This window comes from Antrostomus carolinensis, unplaced genomic scaffold (genome assembly GCF_000700745.2).
Source record: "Antrostomus carolinensis isolate BGI_N321 unplaced genomic scaffold, ASM70074v2 scaffold20261, whole genome shotgun sequence".
NCBI lineage: Eukaryota > Metazoa > Chordata > Aves > Caprimulgiformes > Caprimulgidae > Antrostomus > Antrostomus carolinensis.
Genome location: NW_010295102.1, coordinates 23,854 through 37,968, shown reverse-complemented (window position 1 = coordinate 37,968; position 14,115 = coordinate 23,854). Strand labels below are relative to the sequence as shown.

The following is a 14,115-nucleotide window of genomic DNA, read 5'->3' as shown; positions in this document are numbered from 1 at the left end:
AGCTTGTCCCAGAGGGTAAGGAGAGCTTTTTATTTATTTATTTATTTTAAATCACCAATCTTTAAGATCTGCCACTCTTTTACCACTCATCTTCAGTGGGGGCAGGCAGGGGGGGATTGCTTAAACAGCGAGGAAACTGATAAGCTGGAACAGATTTCTTTCTAGTAATTATTTCTAGTAATTAGCTTCTTTTCAGAGGAGCGTTTCTAATCTTGTGTGTATTGTGAGCTGTTGTGGATTGGGTTCTTCCTGGACAATGGTTTTAATCTGCCCATGGATAGAGTTTGTCGATGCTCCTGGTTTTTTAACTTTTTTTTTTTCCTCCCCCCTTTTAATCCCCAACTGTATTTTTCCTCCCCGTTTTCCCCAGGCTGTGACACTAATGGAATTACTGGTGCGGGGCTGGGGGGAGGCGCGTGGTGGGTGGCTGTGCCGTGGGTGCCAGGGGCTGCACTGGGGCTCTATTTCGGTGGGTGGGAATGGGATGATGGGGGACACTGGTGTGAACTCCCCGTGGGCGCTGCGCCTCGGCAAAGCACCTGCCTTCCTCCCGGCGAGCGCTGGCAAAACCCTGAGGCAGCGTTGAATCATCTTTTTCTTGGCTTATTTTTACACATTTGTGAGCCAGGCTTGTTTTGAGGAGAGAAATGGAAAAACCACAAGTTTATTTAAAAGCATGGAGGTGAGATGCTGCCATGGTCCCGGGTGTCGAGGCCAAACCCTGCCACTGCCAGAACTGGTGGCAACCTCGGGAAAGAGGAGTTTTTATTCTGCCTCCTTGTCTCTGAGCCCAGGAGCAAATCTGCCTTTGGGAGGAGAGATCACGAACGGGGTGCGGGGGTTTCTCTGCAAAAGCCCTGGGTGAGGACAGACCTGGGGAGGCTTTGAGCCCGGCACAGCCGGATCCTGCAAGAAAGAACATGCTGGGGAGAGGAGAGAGGTTGGGAAATTGCTTATTAAGCAGAGCTGAAGGCTGCGAGGGGCTGGGGAAGGAGCTGGCGGGGGTGGAAAAGGCAGGAGGGGGATGCTGGGACTCGTGGCGAAGCCATGCTGTGGAGAGCTGGAAATCCTCAACGCTCCCAGGCAGTTTCTGGATGCGCCGTGCTCGGGGTGCCCCCCGCCCCGCTTCCCCATCGCGTGCTGAATTTGCAGAGGTGAATCCAACAGATAGGGCAAACCTCTTTCCCATTCAAGGGATTTATTCCCAGTATCTCCTGGTTATTCCCATCCCCAAGATCCTTTTTCAAGAGGAAAATTTTTCACAATGAGAACAGTCAGCCAGTGGGATAATCTCCCCAGGGAAGTGGTGGATTCCCCAGCGTTGGATGATTTTAAGATTCAGTGGACATGGTGCTGGGTCATATTTTCTAGATCATGCTTTTCCCAAGAAAGGTTGGACCAGATGATCCTTGAGGTCCCTCCCAACTGGGTATTCCATGATCCTGGGATCCCTTATCACACCTCTGCAGGATTTCAGTAGTTCAGTTGGGAGCAAAATGGTGTTTGGGGAGATTCCTGGCATTTTCTGCCAAGACCTGCCTCCATCCCGGTCCTTGCCGTGGTTCTGGGGTTTCATTGCCTTTTCTGGTTGGTGCCTCTGGGCTGTGGCTGCAAAGGGGTGACTGGGACAAGTCCCAGCACAGCCAGGTTTGCCATGTGAGCTTCCCACCTTCTGCTGGGAAGCTCAGCTTTTTCTTGCCCAACTTGTGGACTTTTTTATTTCAATAGATTAGTTACATTCCAATCCAGAAAAGTTTGCTGTTCTACCTTCTACCTTGTTTTCCTAGACAATTGAATGTAAAATTTCTTACTGTTGAGGTTTTGGTGCTTTTTTCCCTTTTTATATGATGATGATGATGAAGAAGGGCACAGGAGCTGATGTTGGCCACAGCGCTGCCCTCACTTACCCCATTTCCCTCATCCCACCAAGCGTGCAGCAGATTGCTGGTCCCAGCCACACTTCCATGGAAATCCAACCATCAGGTGAAGGCAGCTGGGTTTGGAGCAATACGGTGCAGAGTTGGTGCTGGGTTCCAGTCCTTCATCTTCCGGCGCGCGTGTGCCGAGAGCCCCGGGAGCAGTTCAGCCTCCGTGGTTATCTGGTGTTGGCAGAGGCGTTTGGCTCGATGCTTCCCCGCTCAAGCTGCAGGACGTTATCAGACAGGAGGCCTGGCTGTTGCTGACCAGATAAACCAGCGTGGCATGACCCTGGCTTTCCTCTGGTTTAGGAGGAGTCGCCATCCGCCCAATGCCACAACCTCTGGAGTTATTTGTGTGACATTGCTGGCGCTGCCGGAGCTGTTAAGCTCTTTTAAAAATTAGGTCATTTAGGAGATCCGTCCTCTGACATTTTGACCTTTGTTTACTTAATGTTTAAGCCTCTGAAACGAATGGGCAGCAGCTCCCAGCATGTCCAGCTGTCGCTGAAGGCGAAGGGCGGTGGGATGCTGGCGTGTCGCACTGTGACCCCTGGCACCGTTGGGACACAGGGGGTCTTGGGGTTGTAATGGGGAAACCCACTCTGAAATTTTGGATTGAGCTCAAGGTCCTCATGCTAAGGCTGCAAAACTGAGCAGCCTCCCATGTCTCTCCCACCTCCCTCCCATCTCTCTCCCGTCTTTCTCTTCCATCTCTCTCTCCTCTCCCATCTCCCTCTCCCATCTCCCTCTCCCATCTCTCTCTTCCATCTCTCTCCCATCTCCCTCTCCCATCTCCCTCTCCCATCTCTCTCTTCCATCTCTCTCCCCTCCCCTCTCTCCCTTCCTCTCTCTCTCTTCCATCTCTTCCATCTCTCTCTTCCATCTCTGTCCCATCTCTCTGCCCCAGGGGGTTCTGTGTCAGGGAAGTTTGCCCTCCTTTCCCCTTCATTGGCTCCCCAAAACCTCTTTTAACCGTGTGTGGAGCTGTCTGCCAGCCCAACCGTCACCCCAGTGCATTAACCTGCATCTTAGCAGGCTTCGGGGCTGGCTTTACGTTAAGCAGATTGGCAAAATCCTCCCCCTCCCAATTTTGCTGACTAAGCCAGACCGGAGGCAGGATGCAATCTCCCCTTTTTGGGGAAGGGCTTTTGCAGGAGGAGGGGGCAGGCAGAGCCCGACACTGCCTGGCCACATCAGGGGCCGAGGTCCCTGTGCTGGCGTGGGGCAGCTGCCGGAGCGGGGCTGTCCTGCCCGGAGTTCAAAACCTTTTTGATCATCATCTCCCATTTCCCCTTCCCTCCCCCTTTTCCCTGGTGACACCATTGACAGACTGTAATTAACAGCAGGGAAAAATTCCTCATGTACTTTCAGTCCAGTTTTTCTTTTTTTTAATGAAAAAATTGTTGTCTGTGAGGGTGGTGAGACAGTGTCCCAGGTTGGCCAGAGAAGCTGTGGCTGCTCCTCCCTGGAAGTGTTCTCGGCCAGGTTGGATGAGGCTTTGAGCAACCTGGTCTAGTGGAAGGTGTCCCTGCTGCTGGCAGGGGGGTTGGGACTGGATGAGCTCTAAGGTCCCTCCCAACCCAAACCAGTCTGGGATTCTGTGAAAAAGTGCCTGTTCCCCACTAGAAAGATGTCTAATTTTGCTTTGAGTCCAGGGGGAAACCCCAAAGACAACTGTTGTGCTTCTTCTGGCTGCCCCAGGCAGTATAGGGCTATTCCCTTTCCCCCTGGCCTTGGTGTCCTTCCCTGGGGCTGTGACGCTCCCCTGGCACCCATGGGTGCTGCTTGCCTGGGATCACGTTGTGCTCCGGGGCAGTGACCGAGGGGGAAGAGACTACAAGGACGTTGCAGAATGGAAACATTTCACCACGTGTGTTGGGTTTTTTTCTTTCCCCTGTTAAAAACACTATTTTCAGCAGCATGTGGGCAGGGTGAGGTTGAGTGTGTTTGATAAAAGCCATTGCTGGGTGCTAAAGTTCACTCAGCAGCACGGGGACACGTGGGCTCGGCTCGCACGGGGCTGCATCCTGGTCAGCAGGGATGCTCCGGCTGTGAGGAGCCCCACAGTCCGGGAGGAGCCTGCCTGGTGAGACCTAACGGAGTGGGCCTGGAAAGGAAGGAGAAATGCTTTTCTGTTGAATGTCTGTTCTTTAGATCTGGATGGGTTTTTTGGAAAGTTGAATCTCCACCAGGAGGAGAAGGGTAGAAGGTGAACCCTGCGCCGTACGGAGCGGGAGCTCAGCTCCACACGCCGCTGCTCAGTGCGCGCTGGAATTGTATTTCCTGTTGTATGGAAAGCGCCCACGGAGTCTGGTCACTCCTGCCTGGCTTTGGTTTGCTCTCTCACTGCCTCTGCCAAATTCAACTGGCTTTTTTGAGTATGTCTGAAGGGATTTTTTTTTTTTTTTGCTTTCCCCTCTGGTCCGACCCTGCCAGTTTCCATGGCCACAAGCACTTCCCTGCATCATGGCAGTGTTGGGGTTTTGCTGTTTATGGAGCAGTCGAGCTCTGCTGTCCATGAACTTGAAAGAGTTCCTGTTTTAGCAACACACTCTTAAGGGAGGCAGTTACCTCTGCAGACGGGCGGAGGAAGCTGCGTGACGAGAGCGGGCTTCGCACCTCGGCGGGATGCCCCGGGAGGGCGGGTGTGTGCAAAACCTCCCCTTCCCTCTTACACAAAACCTTGTCTTGTCTTTTCTCCGCTGTAGGGAAGAGCAGTGAAAGAGCCTCGTACTCCACGTTCGGAAGAGACACGGGGATGCCAGGACTAAACCAGGTAACAATAAAATGCGTTGAGATTTTTTTTGCTTCCTTTACTGGCTGGGAGGGAGAACCTGGGAATGAAAAGTAACCTGGTGGCTTGTGTCTCACTTCTGTGCATGAGGTTCTGGAAAGCCTCTGCTCTGCTCAGAAACCTCTGGTCATTGTCAGTGGTTTATACGGGCGTGCGTTGCTGTCTCAGAAGAGTTGTTAGAGTTTAGGAAATGGAGTTGTAGCAGCTTCTCAGTTCTTTTCAAAACCTTTTCAGCCTTGCTCACTTTATTATTATTAATCCTGTTTCTAGCTGATTTGTATTTATTCAGATGTCACCAAGCCAACACTGCCCTTGGTGGGCTTTTCAGTGAGTCAAATCCGAGCAGCCCCTTTCCCTGTGACCGGGTGGTAAATCCGAGCAGCCCCTTTCCCTGTGACCTGGCCGTGGGCAGAGGAGCAGAGCTCTGGGAGGCACCTTCTCCCTCCGGCTGCTTTGCCTCAGGCTCTCACTTTGCCTCCAAGCACCGCACCCAGTGCTACGTGACCAGCCATCTCCCTCCCCGGCCAGTGTCCCCTTGTACCCTGGCCAGCACCCCCGTGTCCCCCTGCTCACCAGTTAAGGGGGGGAGAGTCTGTAAGATGGTTTCTGTGCTGTTATAACATCGTTTTGGTGGATATCGGGTGCTGTTTTGGTTTTATGGTGGTTCTGTCGATGGAGGACCTGCAGCAGATGCTGATCTCCACAATCAGGAGGGGACACAGCATGGGAGAGCTGCCTCTTGCAGTGACAACCCTGCCCTGTTGGGTCACCCCAGGTGAACCCCAGTGGGAGGACCAGGGCTGTGCTGTGGGGAAAAATTTACTTCCCATGGGGAATACCACAGGCGTAAATCAAAGCCCAGGAACGCAGTCGACCAGCCCTGAGATAATCCATCCTGCTGCCACTGGCATCCAGAAATAGTTTTTCGGGAAGGAGCGAGCACCTTCGCTTTGATGTGTTGCTGCAACTGCCCCATCAGTGCCCGAGTGTGGCTCGAGGAAACAGTCCCACCATTTTATTCAAGGGAGCAGCTTTTGGCTGGACAGCTTTTTATTTTATACATGTACATACACACACACACACACACATATTACATGTTTTAATTTTACACAAATTTGTCATAATTTCCTTTTCTCTGAACTGAGGATGTTTCCTTTGCTGAAACAGCTGTGCTGGCTGTCTGTGCCAGAGTGGATTTAATTTACCACTGAAGCTGCTAAAATAAAAACGGGACAGATGCCAAGCCTCGCTTTTTAATGTTACGGTTTTGCTGGAGTTTCATGGAGGAGGGGGAGATATAAGGTAACAGAAATGGGGTGGGCAAATGGTGCCGCGGGCTGGGAGAGGCCCTGGCGCGGGCGCGCGGGTCCGGATCGGGTGGCAGAGCGGGAGATGGAGCCCGTTTGATGTGGAGGGGAGACAAAACCCCTCTTGTGCGGGGCGGCGGGAGGCGAGCGGGGCCGTCTGCACGCTCGCTGCGGCCCCCAGAACAGTTGTTGCTTCTGGCTCCAGGTTTTTTTTGGGGGGTGTGGGGGGATTGACCTGTTTTTTTCCTTTTTGAAAAGTGCTGGAAAATTGTCCAGTGGCAGATGCCCTGGATGGGGAGCACGTTCCCCCCCAAAATGCCCTCCTCTGGGGCAGAGCTGCGACTCCCTCCTCATTTGACCCTTAACCATCTCTGGAGGTGTCCCCAGGGAGAGGGAAGGGGAAGAAAATCCCTTTCTTTGGGAAATTGCCTTAAAATCTCAGTGATTCTCTGGACGTATCTGCTCGAGGAGCCAGGCAGCAGTGACCCAGTCTTCAGGGGTCTTCTCCAGGGTCTTCTCTGGGATCTCCTCTGAGATCTCCTCTGGGGTCTCCTCCAGGGTCTTCTCTGGGATCTCCTCTGAGATCTCCTCTGGGATCTTCTCCTGGATCTCCTCCGGGATCTCCTCTGAGGTGCTGTGCCACACACTTTTCTTGGCCACGCTGCTCCATGGTGCGTAGCGTTTTCAGTGTGAAGGTAATATGACCGGTGGAACAGATTGCAGGAATTTCACCAGCTGTGAATACATGAGCTCCTCTTTCACTCCCCGACCCCTTTCTGACCCCTTTCTGGAGGAGATGGGAGTTTTAAAGCAGTGGGGTTTTCTTTCCAGTTTCTGAAAAGCCTGAAATCCTCCTTTATTTCAACGTGTTGCCCTCGGAAGATGGGTCAGAGACAAGCTTTTGTTACTTAAAGGCCCTTTGCCAGCCCTCTTAAATTCCACATAAATACATTTAACTTTCTCCCGAGGTGAAAGGGGCAATGCTGGGCGTGCTCCTGGAGCAAAGGCTCCATCCCTGGGCTCTGGCTCCTGCCGACTCCGCGCTGCTTCCCAGAGTGCCCAAGGTCAGCGGGGATAAACACGAGGGAGGAGTTTCCTCTTTTTAGAAAAGAGAGATTTGACTTTTCCCTGATAAAATACGAGAGAAAACCACCCCCAGCAGAGACACTGCAGCTCTGTTGCATCGTCCACAATGGGTCCGGCTGCGCGGTGCTGGGGATGGGAGAGAAACCGTCAGTGCTGGCAGCCGGGGCTGGGTTTTACGGCTGGTGGAGAGACTGGAAGAGGCACAGTCAGATGAGATGGGCCACTGGCTGCATGTCCTCTCCTGTCTTTTGCAGTGGGAGAGACGTGGGAGGCTGGGGGCTTTGCTGTGGGGTGAGCACTGTGTCTGTCCTCTGCGCTGCCCAGGTCCCTGACGGCATCACCGGGCGAGGGGCAGCATGAGGCTGTTGGGTTGGATGTGTTTTGAGGATGGGCAGACATGCTGTGCCCATCGAGTGTGTGTCCTCCCCGGCACCAAAGCACTGATCACATCAGAAACTGTCATCCCTGGCTGTAAAACCTGGGAGGTGGTGAGGGAAGGGTTTTGTCCTGACTCGGTCAGTTTGCCCTGCGTGGGCAGAGCTCGTTGGCCCCTGCAGATGCTTCTCCCCCCTTGGCTCTGTGGGTAGGCTGGCGAGGCAGGTGGGGAGCGCTCTGCAATATTGGATGTGAGGAAGAATTTCTTTGCTGAAAGGGTTCTGAGGCATTGGAAGGGGTTGCCCAGGGCAGTGGTGGAGTCCCCATCCCTGGAGGGATTGAAGAGTCGTGTAGACACAGTGCTGAGGGACATGGGTTAGTCGGGGACTTGTCAGTGTTGGGTTCATGATGGGACTCCATGAGCTTCAAGGGCTTTTCCAGTCGAGGTGATTCTGAGATTCTGATTCTGTACCATCACCTCCTCTTTGCCTTCAGCATCTTGGGCTGATAAAACTGTCACCAGGGTCTCATTCTGCCCTCGTGGGAAGTGAAGTGAGCATGGGACCACGCTGCTCCCCCGTAATGGCACCTGCTAGTTTGCATCCTGGGTTGGTAGAGAGCTTCATTGCTGGGGTCCAGCCAGAAACCACAGCTTGAAAGCCTCTTTTCTTACATCCATATATTCCCCCACAGCTGCCCCCATATCTACAGATTTGTTTTTTTCCTTTTGACCTTTGGCTCCTCTTTTTTTTTTTCCCTTGGCTGAATTTGTGCAGCTCAAGGCAGCTCTGTTCTCTCCCAGCAAGCACGGTGGTTTCCCAGCGTAATTACATGGAAGGGCTTTTCTGTCTCCTTGTTTGCAGACTGGTTTCCTGCCCAGTGAAATGGGAATCGCAAGTCCGAGCACACTTTCCCCCACCGGGGTGAAAGGAGGGTCCCAGTATTTTTCTTACCCCAACAATCCTCGCAGGAGAGGTGCTGAGAGCAACATAGGTAAGTCACTTGGTGTCACCCTCGGGTGCCACCGCTCTGGTTTGTCCTGCAGCTTGGTCAGGCAACCGCGGGCGCTGCCGACTGGGCGGGCGGCTGCGTGGGATCATCCTTTGGGAATGAAAGCACTGGTGCTGCCGTGTGTACACACAGGGCTGCATTTGCTTTTTTAGGGAGGAGGGAAATATATATTTTTTTTTTAAAAAAAAAGAGAATTTGGGTTGAGTCTGCTGTAGAATTTCCTTCTTTCTGGAAAACATCAGATAAAGGTGAAAGCAGCAAATGACTTGAGGTTCTCTAAAAATGCTTCCGGCCACACTGTACATCCGTAGTCATTCCTGGAAAACCTTGAACCACCTTTGAGGCTGTTTTTATGGCTGCTGGCCCTCCTTGGAGCCCCTGTCCTGCTGCAAGCAAACGGGACTGCCAGGAACAAGTCATTGAGAAGTGGTGTGAGGTCCAGGCGCTTGCCTGGGCATGGGGGCTGTGTCCTGGGACACAGACAGTGTTTGCTCCAGGACCTCTCCCTGCCTGCTGCCATGTTCCAGAGCAGGAGTGTCTGGATCTCCCTGGGAATAAGCCATTTTGCTTTTAACAAAGCCCAAGGTCAGGTGTGAATTTAACTTTCGAGTGAAGACAAGCCCCGGTTCTCCAGAACTTGTGTTTCTTGTCATAGTTCCCCCACACACCCTCCAAGGTCACTTTCTTGCTGCTATTTTAGGCTTTCCCCAACAAACGAAACCAGAAGTGACCCAGTGTTACATGTCTTCTTTCCAGTGCTTTTCAGAAAAAGGCATCCACTTTGATATTGCTGCTTTAAAACGTTGCTGGTTTGCATTGTCAGCCTGGAAGATGATTCTTTTGCATCAAGTCATTGTGTGGGATGAATTTCTGAGCTACAACCCAGCAGTGTCCCTTGCTTGGCAGACTTGTTGTGTTAGCATCCTGCACCCCCCAGCTGGGGCTTTCCTTAATTATGAACTGAAAAAAACCCAAAAACCCCTCAATTTTTTAAGCACTGCTTCCCCTTGAGCCACTTCTTGAGATGTTTCCCTCATCACCTCCCTGAATTGTCACCTTTCCCCTAGGACACTGTGTCCTCTCCCCTCAGAGCTGGACCTGGTGAGGTGGACTGGGGGGGACCAGTCTGGGGCGAGCACCATCCCTGCCTTCCTGCTTTCCCTTCAGTATATCACTGTATATGTGTGTATATATATATATATATAGGATATATAATAAGTATATTATTGTAAAAGGAACAAATGAAAATACAACCCCATCCCTGCATTTGTTCTTTCTGCATCCTCTCAACACAAACCCGCTTCGAATTAAATTGTTTCCGAAAAAAAAACCCCAATGAGAGGTTATTTGTGGGTTCAATCTCTTCCAAAGAGCAAGAGCAGCCCTTCTCTGCAGGGTGAGCACCTCTTACCACACTGGTTTGGGAGAGACTCCCCTGTGAACTCTGTTGGTGGGTGAAACCTGCCCTCGAGGGTACAGGTGAGACGAGGAGGAGAGGTTCATCCTCTGACGTTCTCTCTATTGATCCTTCCTCAACTACGGGACATTTGAGATCTCAGCCCTGTTTGTACCTGCATCTTCCATCCTTGGAGACTTATAGGTTGTTGTTTTCTCTCCTGCTAATCCCCTTCAAAAATTAGATCCTCTCTTCTTTTCTTTAAACCAGATGGACAGCCCAAAAAGGTTCGGAAGGTGCCTCCTGGACTCCCCTCCTCGGTAAGTGTCAGGAATGTTTTCCCTGCAGGTATCCCCTCCCTGTTCCTCCATCCCCTGAGCATCCCTGCTCCCTTTGCTGCGAGAGCTGCTGGCCCTATGGGTCCAGCCACCCCAAACATCGAGGGCTTGGATTTTAACAGGATGGGGAAGGGTTTTCCAGCTACAGCTTCCTATGTGGGAGAAATGGGGCAGCGCTGTGAGCCTGCAGCGCTGGGGCACTAATCGGAGAGGAGGAGCCGCGATGCTCCCCGTGCGACACTTCCCCGGCTGGACCCCGGACCCATCACCTCTGCCCTTGCTGGTTCTTGTCTGTTTGACGTTGTGTCACGAGTGCCCGTGTGAAATGTAATATTCAGTGTGATCAGATTGCACTCCAGAAGGGAAACCAGAGCGGCTGTAACGCGGGCGGGCAGCTGGGGCTGCTCCAGGTGTGTGCGCTGCCTGCGCTGTTTTATAAGAAAGCCGAGCAGGCTGCAGGGATACGTTAGCCCTGCTCCTGCGGCTGTTCCAGGGGAATAAACTGAACAATGTCTTTGTGGCTGGAAGTAATGGGATCTCCAGGAAAGCTTAATTGGAGCGGGCTGGAGGGTTCCTGCAGGAATATGGGAGCTGTCTGGCTGTGCAGCAGCCGAGGCTGCATTCCTCGCTGGAGCGTTTGCGTGCTTGCAGGGGGACGGGTGGGCTCTGTCCTGCAGGCGAACTGGAGCCCAAACTGGGTTTGTGCTGGAGCCCAGACTGGGGCTTAGCTGGAGGCCAGACTGGGATTGAGCTGGAACCCAGACTGGGGTTGAGCTGGAACCCAGAGTGGGGCTGTGCTGGAGCCCAGACTGGGGCTGAGCTGGAGGCCAGACTGGGATTGAGCTGGAACCCAGACTGGGGTTGAGCTGGAACCCAGACTGGGGCTGTGCTGGAGCCCAAATTGGGGTTGATCTGGAGCCCAGACTGGAGTTGAGCTGGAGCCCTAAATGGGGTTGAGCTGGAGCCCAGACTGGGGCTGAGCTGGAGGCCAGACTGGGGCTTAGCTGGAGCCCAAACTGGGGTTGAGCTGGAGCCCAGACTGGAGTTGAGCTGGAGCCCTAAATGGGGTTGAGCTGGAGCCCAGACTGGGGCTGAGCTGGAGGCCAGACTGGGGCTTAGCTGGAGCCCAAACTGGGGTTGAGCTGGAGCCCAGACTGGTCTCTGCCCTCAGAAATGGTCCCGAAGCTGGCAGTGGTGGGTGGGGGAAGGAAAGGAAGGCACCGAGGGCTCGCTGGGTTGGGTTTGCAGACCAGAGGGTGTTGGAGGGTCCCTGCAGATCCCATTGTGCAGAAAGCATCTCCAGTCAACAGTGCTGAGCTGCTCCAAGAGTCTGTGTTTTAACAGGGAAAACCTGCTCAGAGCAGAATCCCTGTCACTGCGTTGAGTTTCTGTGTGAAATTCGGAGCTTTTAAACCTCGCTTGACGTGTGGGGAAAACATCGCTCCCGACAAATGGCCTTTTATTGGCCTCAGATTTCAAAGCTGACGGGACTTGCTGCCTGTTGTGCTGGAGATGCCCTAAAGGGCCCCAATTCCCGCAGGAAGAGCCGCTCGGCCTTTGCCAAAACACAGCCCTTTCCCTGTGTCTGAGCCGACACCTGCACACCGGCTTTTCCAGCCCAGAGAGCCCTGGCTGTCACCTTGACTGGCCCTTGACCACAAAACTCCAGGTTTTTTGCTGAACGGGTGATGCTGCCTCTTATCATAGAATCACAGAGTGGTTTGGGTTGAAGGGACCTTTCAAGGCCACCTAGTCCAACCCCCGGCAGTGAGCAGGGACATCTTCAACCAGATCAACTTCCTCACAGCCCCGTCCAGCCTGACCCATGAATGTTTCCAGGGATGGGGCCTCCACCACCTCTCTGGCCAACCTGGGCCAGTGTCTCACCACCCTCAGTGTAAAAAATTTCCTCCTTATATCTAGTCTAAATCTCCCTCTTTTAACTTAAAACCATCACCCCTTGTCCTATTGCTACAGGCTCTATGGAAAAGTCTGTCCCCATCTTTCTTAGAGGCCCCTTCAAGTACTGAAAGGTGCAATGTGGTCTCTCCAGAGCCTTCTCTTCTCCAGGCTGGACAGCCCCAACTCTCTCAGCCTGTCCTCACAGCAGAGCTGCTCCAGCCCTCGCATCATCCTCGTGGCCTCCTCTGCACTGGCTCTAGTAGCTCCATGTCCTTGTGCTGTTGGTGGCCCCAGCACTGGAGGCAGCACTGCAGGTGGGGTCTCAGGAGAGCAGAGCAGAGGGGCAGAATCCCCTCCCTGGACCTGCTGCCCACGCTGCTCTGGGTGCAGCCTGAGGTGCTGTTGGCTTTCTGGGCTGCCAGTGCACATTAACACACGTTTCCGCTGCCCTCTCTTTGCCGTGACCTCTGGCTTCTCATTTTGTTTTTGAATTTCCACACCTGGGAAGAGCAGTCGGCATCGAGGTGGCGAGAGAAGCGTGGAGCAAAAGGAGTCACCGGCCTCAAAGGCAGCAGATCAAAGGCTCTTTCTTGTCTGACTTGCCTGCGCAGGATCCCGCCTCCTGTTATCACTGGACCCCGTGCAAAATAAATAGGTTAATCAGCATCTTATTAAAATAAAGTGCTTTAATCTGTAATTCCCAAGCTGCTTTGAAAACTCGGAGGGGTCAGTGGCTGAATAGTTGAGGTGGCTGAAAGGGGAGTGATTCTGCTGAAGGCACCAAGAGACGCTGGCAGCGTGAGATGGTTGAAGAGGGGTGAGAAGGGTGATGCCTGGCAGGGGTGACCACAGAGGGTGCAGAGGTACCTGTGCTTGTGCCCCGCAGCCCTTTGGGGTAAATTCTTGTGAAATAGGTGCTGAGCTAGGGCAGTGGCACACTCTGGGGCTGCCCCTGGGGTACAGAGCCCCTGTAATGTGGGGCTGGAAGCAGGATTAGTGCTCGTGGCTGTGTTCCTCTGTGGGCTGGCATGTCCAGGCACAGCACCTGGGGCTGGATGAGGCCCCCGAGCTCTTGCCGCACGTCAACCGGCTTTGCCGGAGGAAGGCAGAGAGGGAGGAAGGCAGAGAGGGATTTTGTGCAGGTCGGTTCCTGAAGGATTTAGTTGCTGCAGAGAGTGGGGTGGCTGGGAGCTGTTTCAGCCCACGAATTCACAGTCTGGTCACTGCTCTGTTTAGCTTGAGTCTGCCTGAAGTCCCACCCCAGTTCATGCATTTCAGCAAGAAAAACAGGGAGGAGAATTAAAAAAAAAAACCCCAAAAAACAGCAAAACCAACCCAACACCACAAAACCCTGCGAATCCCAGCGCTGGGGCTTTTCATGCAGCTCTCTCGCCGCGCTGGCAATTTTAACCGGAGGAAATGACCTCACCTGGAGGTCCCCGAGGCCGCCGCCGGCGCGAGGGTTTGGGGCCGCGGGTTGGGGAGCTGAGACCTGGCGCTGATTTACTGTTTCCTGCGGCGCTTGGCCGGCGGCCGCTGGCTCGGCCGCTTCCCCCACGCGCGACGGGGCTGGGATGCTCCTCGCTCGGCCAACGCGGGGAAAAGCAGAGTTGGTTTTTCACAACCTCCCCTGCGCTGAGCAGTGAAATGAAAGATTTAGAGGGGCGGTGAATCGTGGCCCCCCCCAGCATCCCAACAGGAGATGGGGGGGCTCGGGGATGGTGGGGCTGAGCAGATACACAGCAAGGCGAACTCCCTCCTGCTTTGCAACCCCGGGCCGCTCATCCCTGCTATTTTATTCTTTTTCTTTTCGCTTTGGATTTATTAAATGGATGTTGAAGCTCGCTGCGGCCCCCCCGGCCCGCGGCCGCCCAGCCTCGCGCGCTGGCCAGGTGCCAGCCCCTGGCAGATGGCGCGGGGCTATTAGACGTGCTTCATTCGATTCCCTGTCCCAGCTCCCGCTATTTAATCAAATTATAGGAAAAGT

At 53.6% G+C, this 14,115-nt stretch overlaps 1 protein-coding gene across 1 annotated transcript in view; it reads left to right on the top strand.

Annotated features, from left to right (window-relative positions):
* The first annotated feature begins 8,400 nt into the window (after window positions 1-8,400).
* Window positions 8,401-14,115, top strand: part of TCF3 (transcription factor 3) — a 21,760-nt gene continuing 16,045 nt past the window's right edge. Inside the window, exons 1-2 of the mRNA XM_029087446.1 lie at window positions 8,401-8,474; window positions 10,159-10,208. The gene's annotated coding sequence lies outside the window, so the exon portion shown is untranslated. The remainder of the gene's footprint in view (window positions 8,475-10,158; window positions 10,209-14,115) is intronic.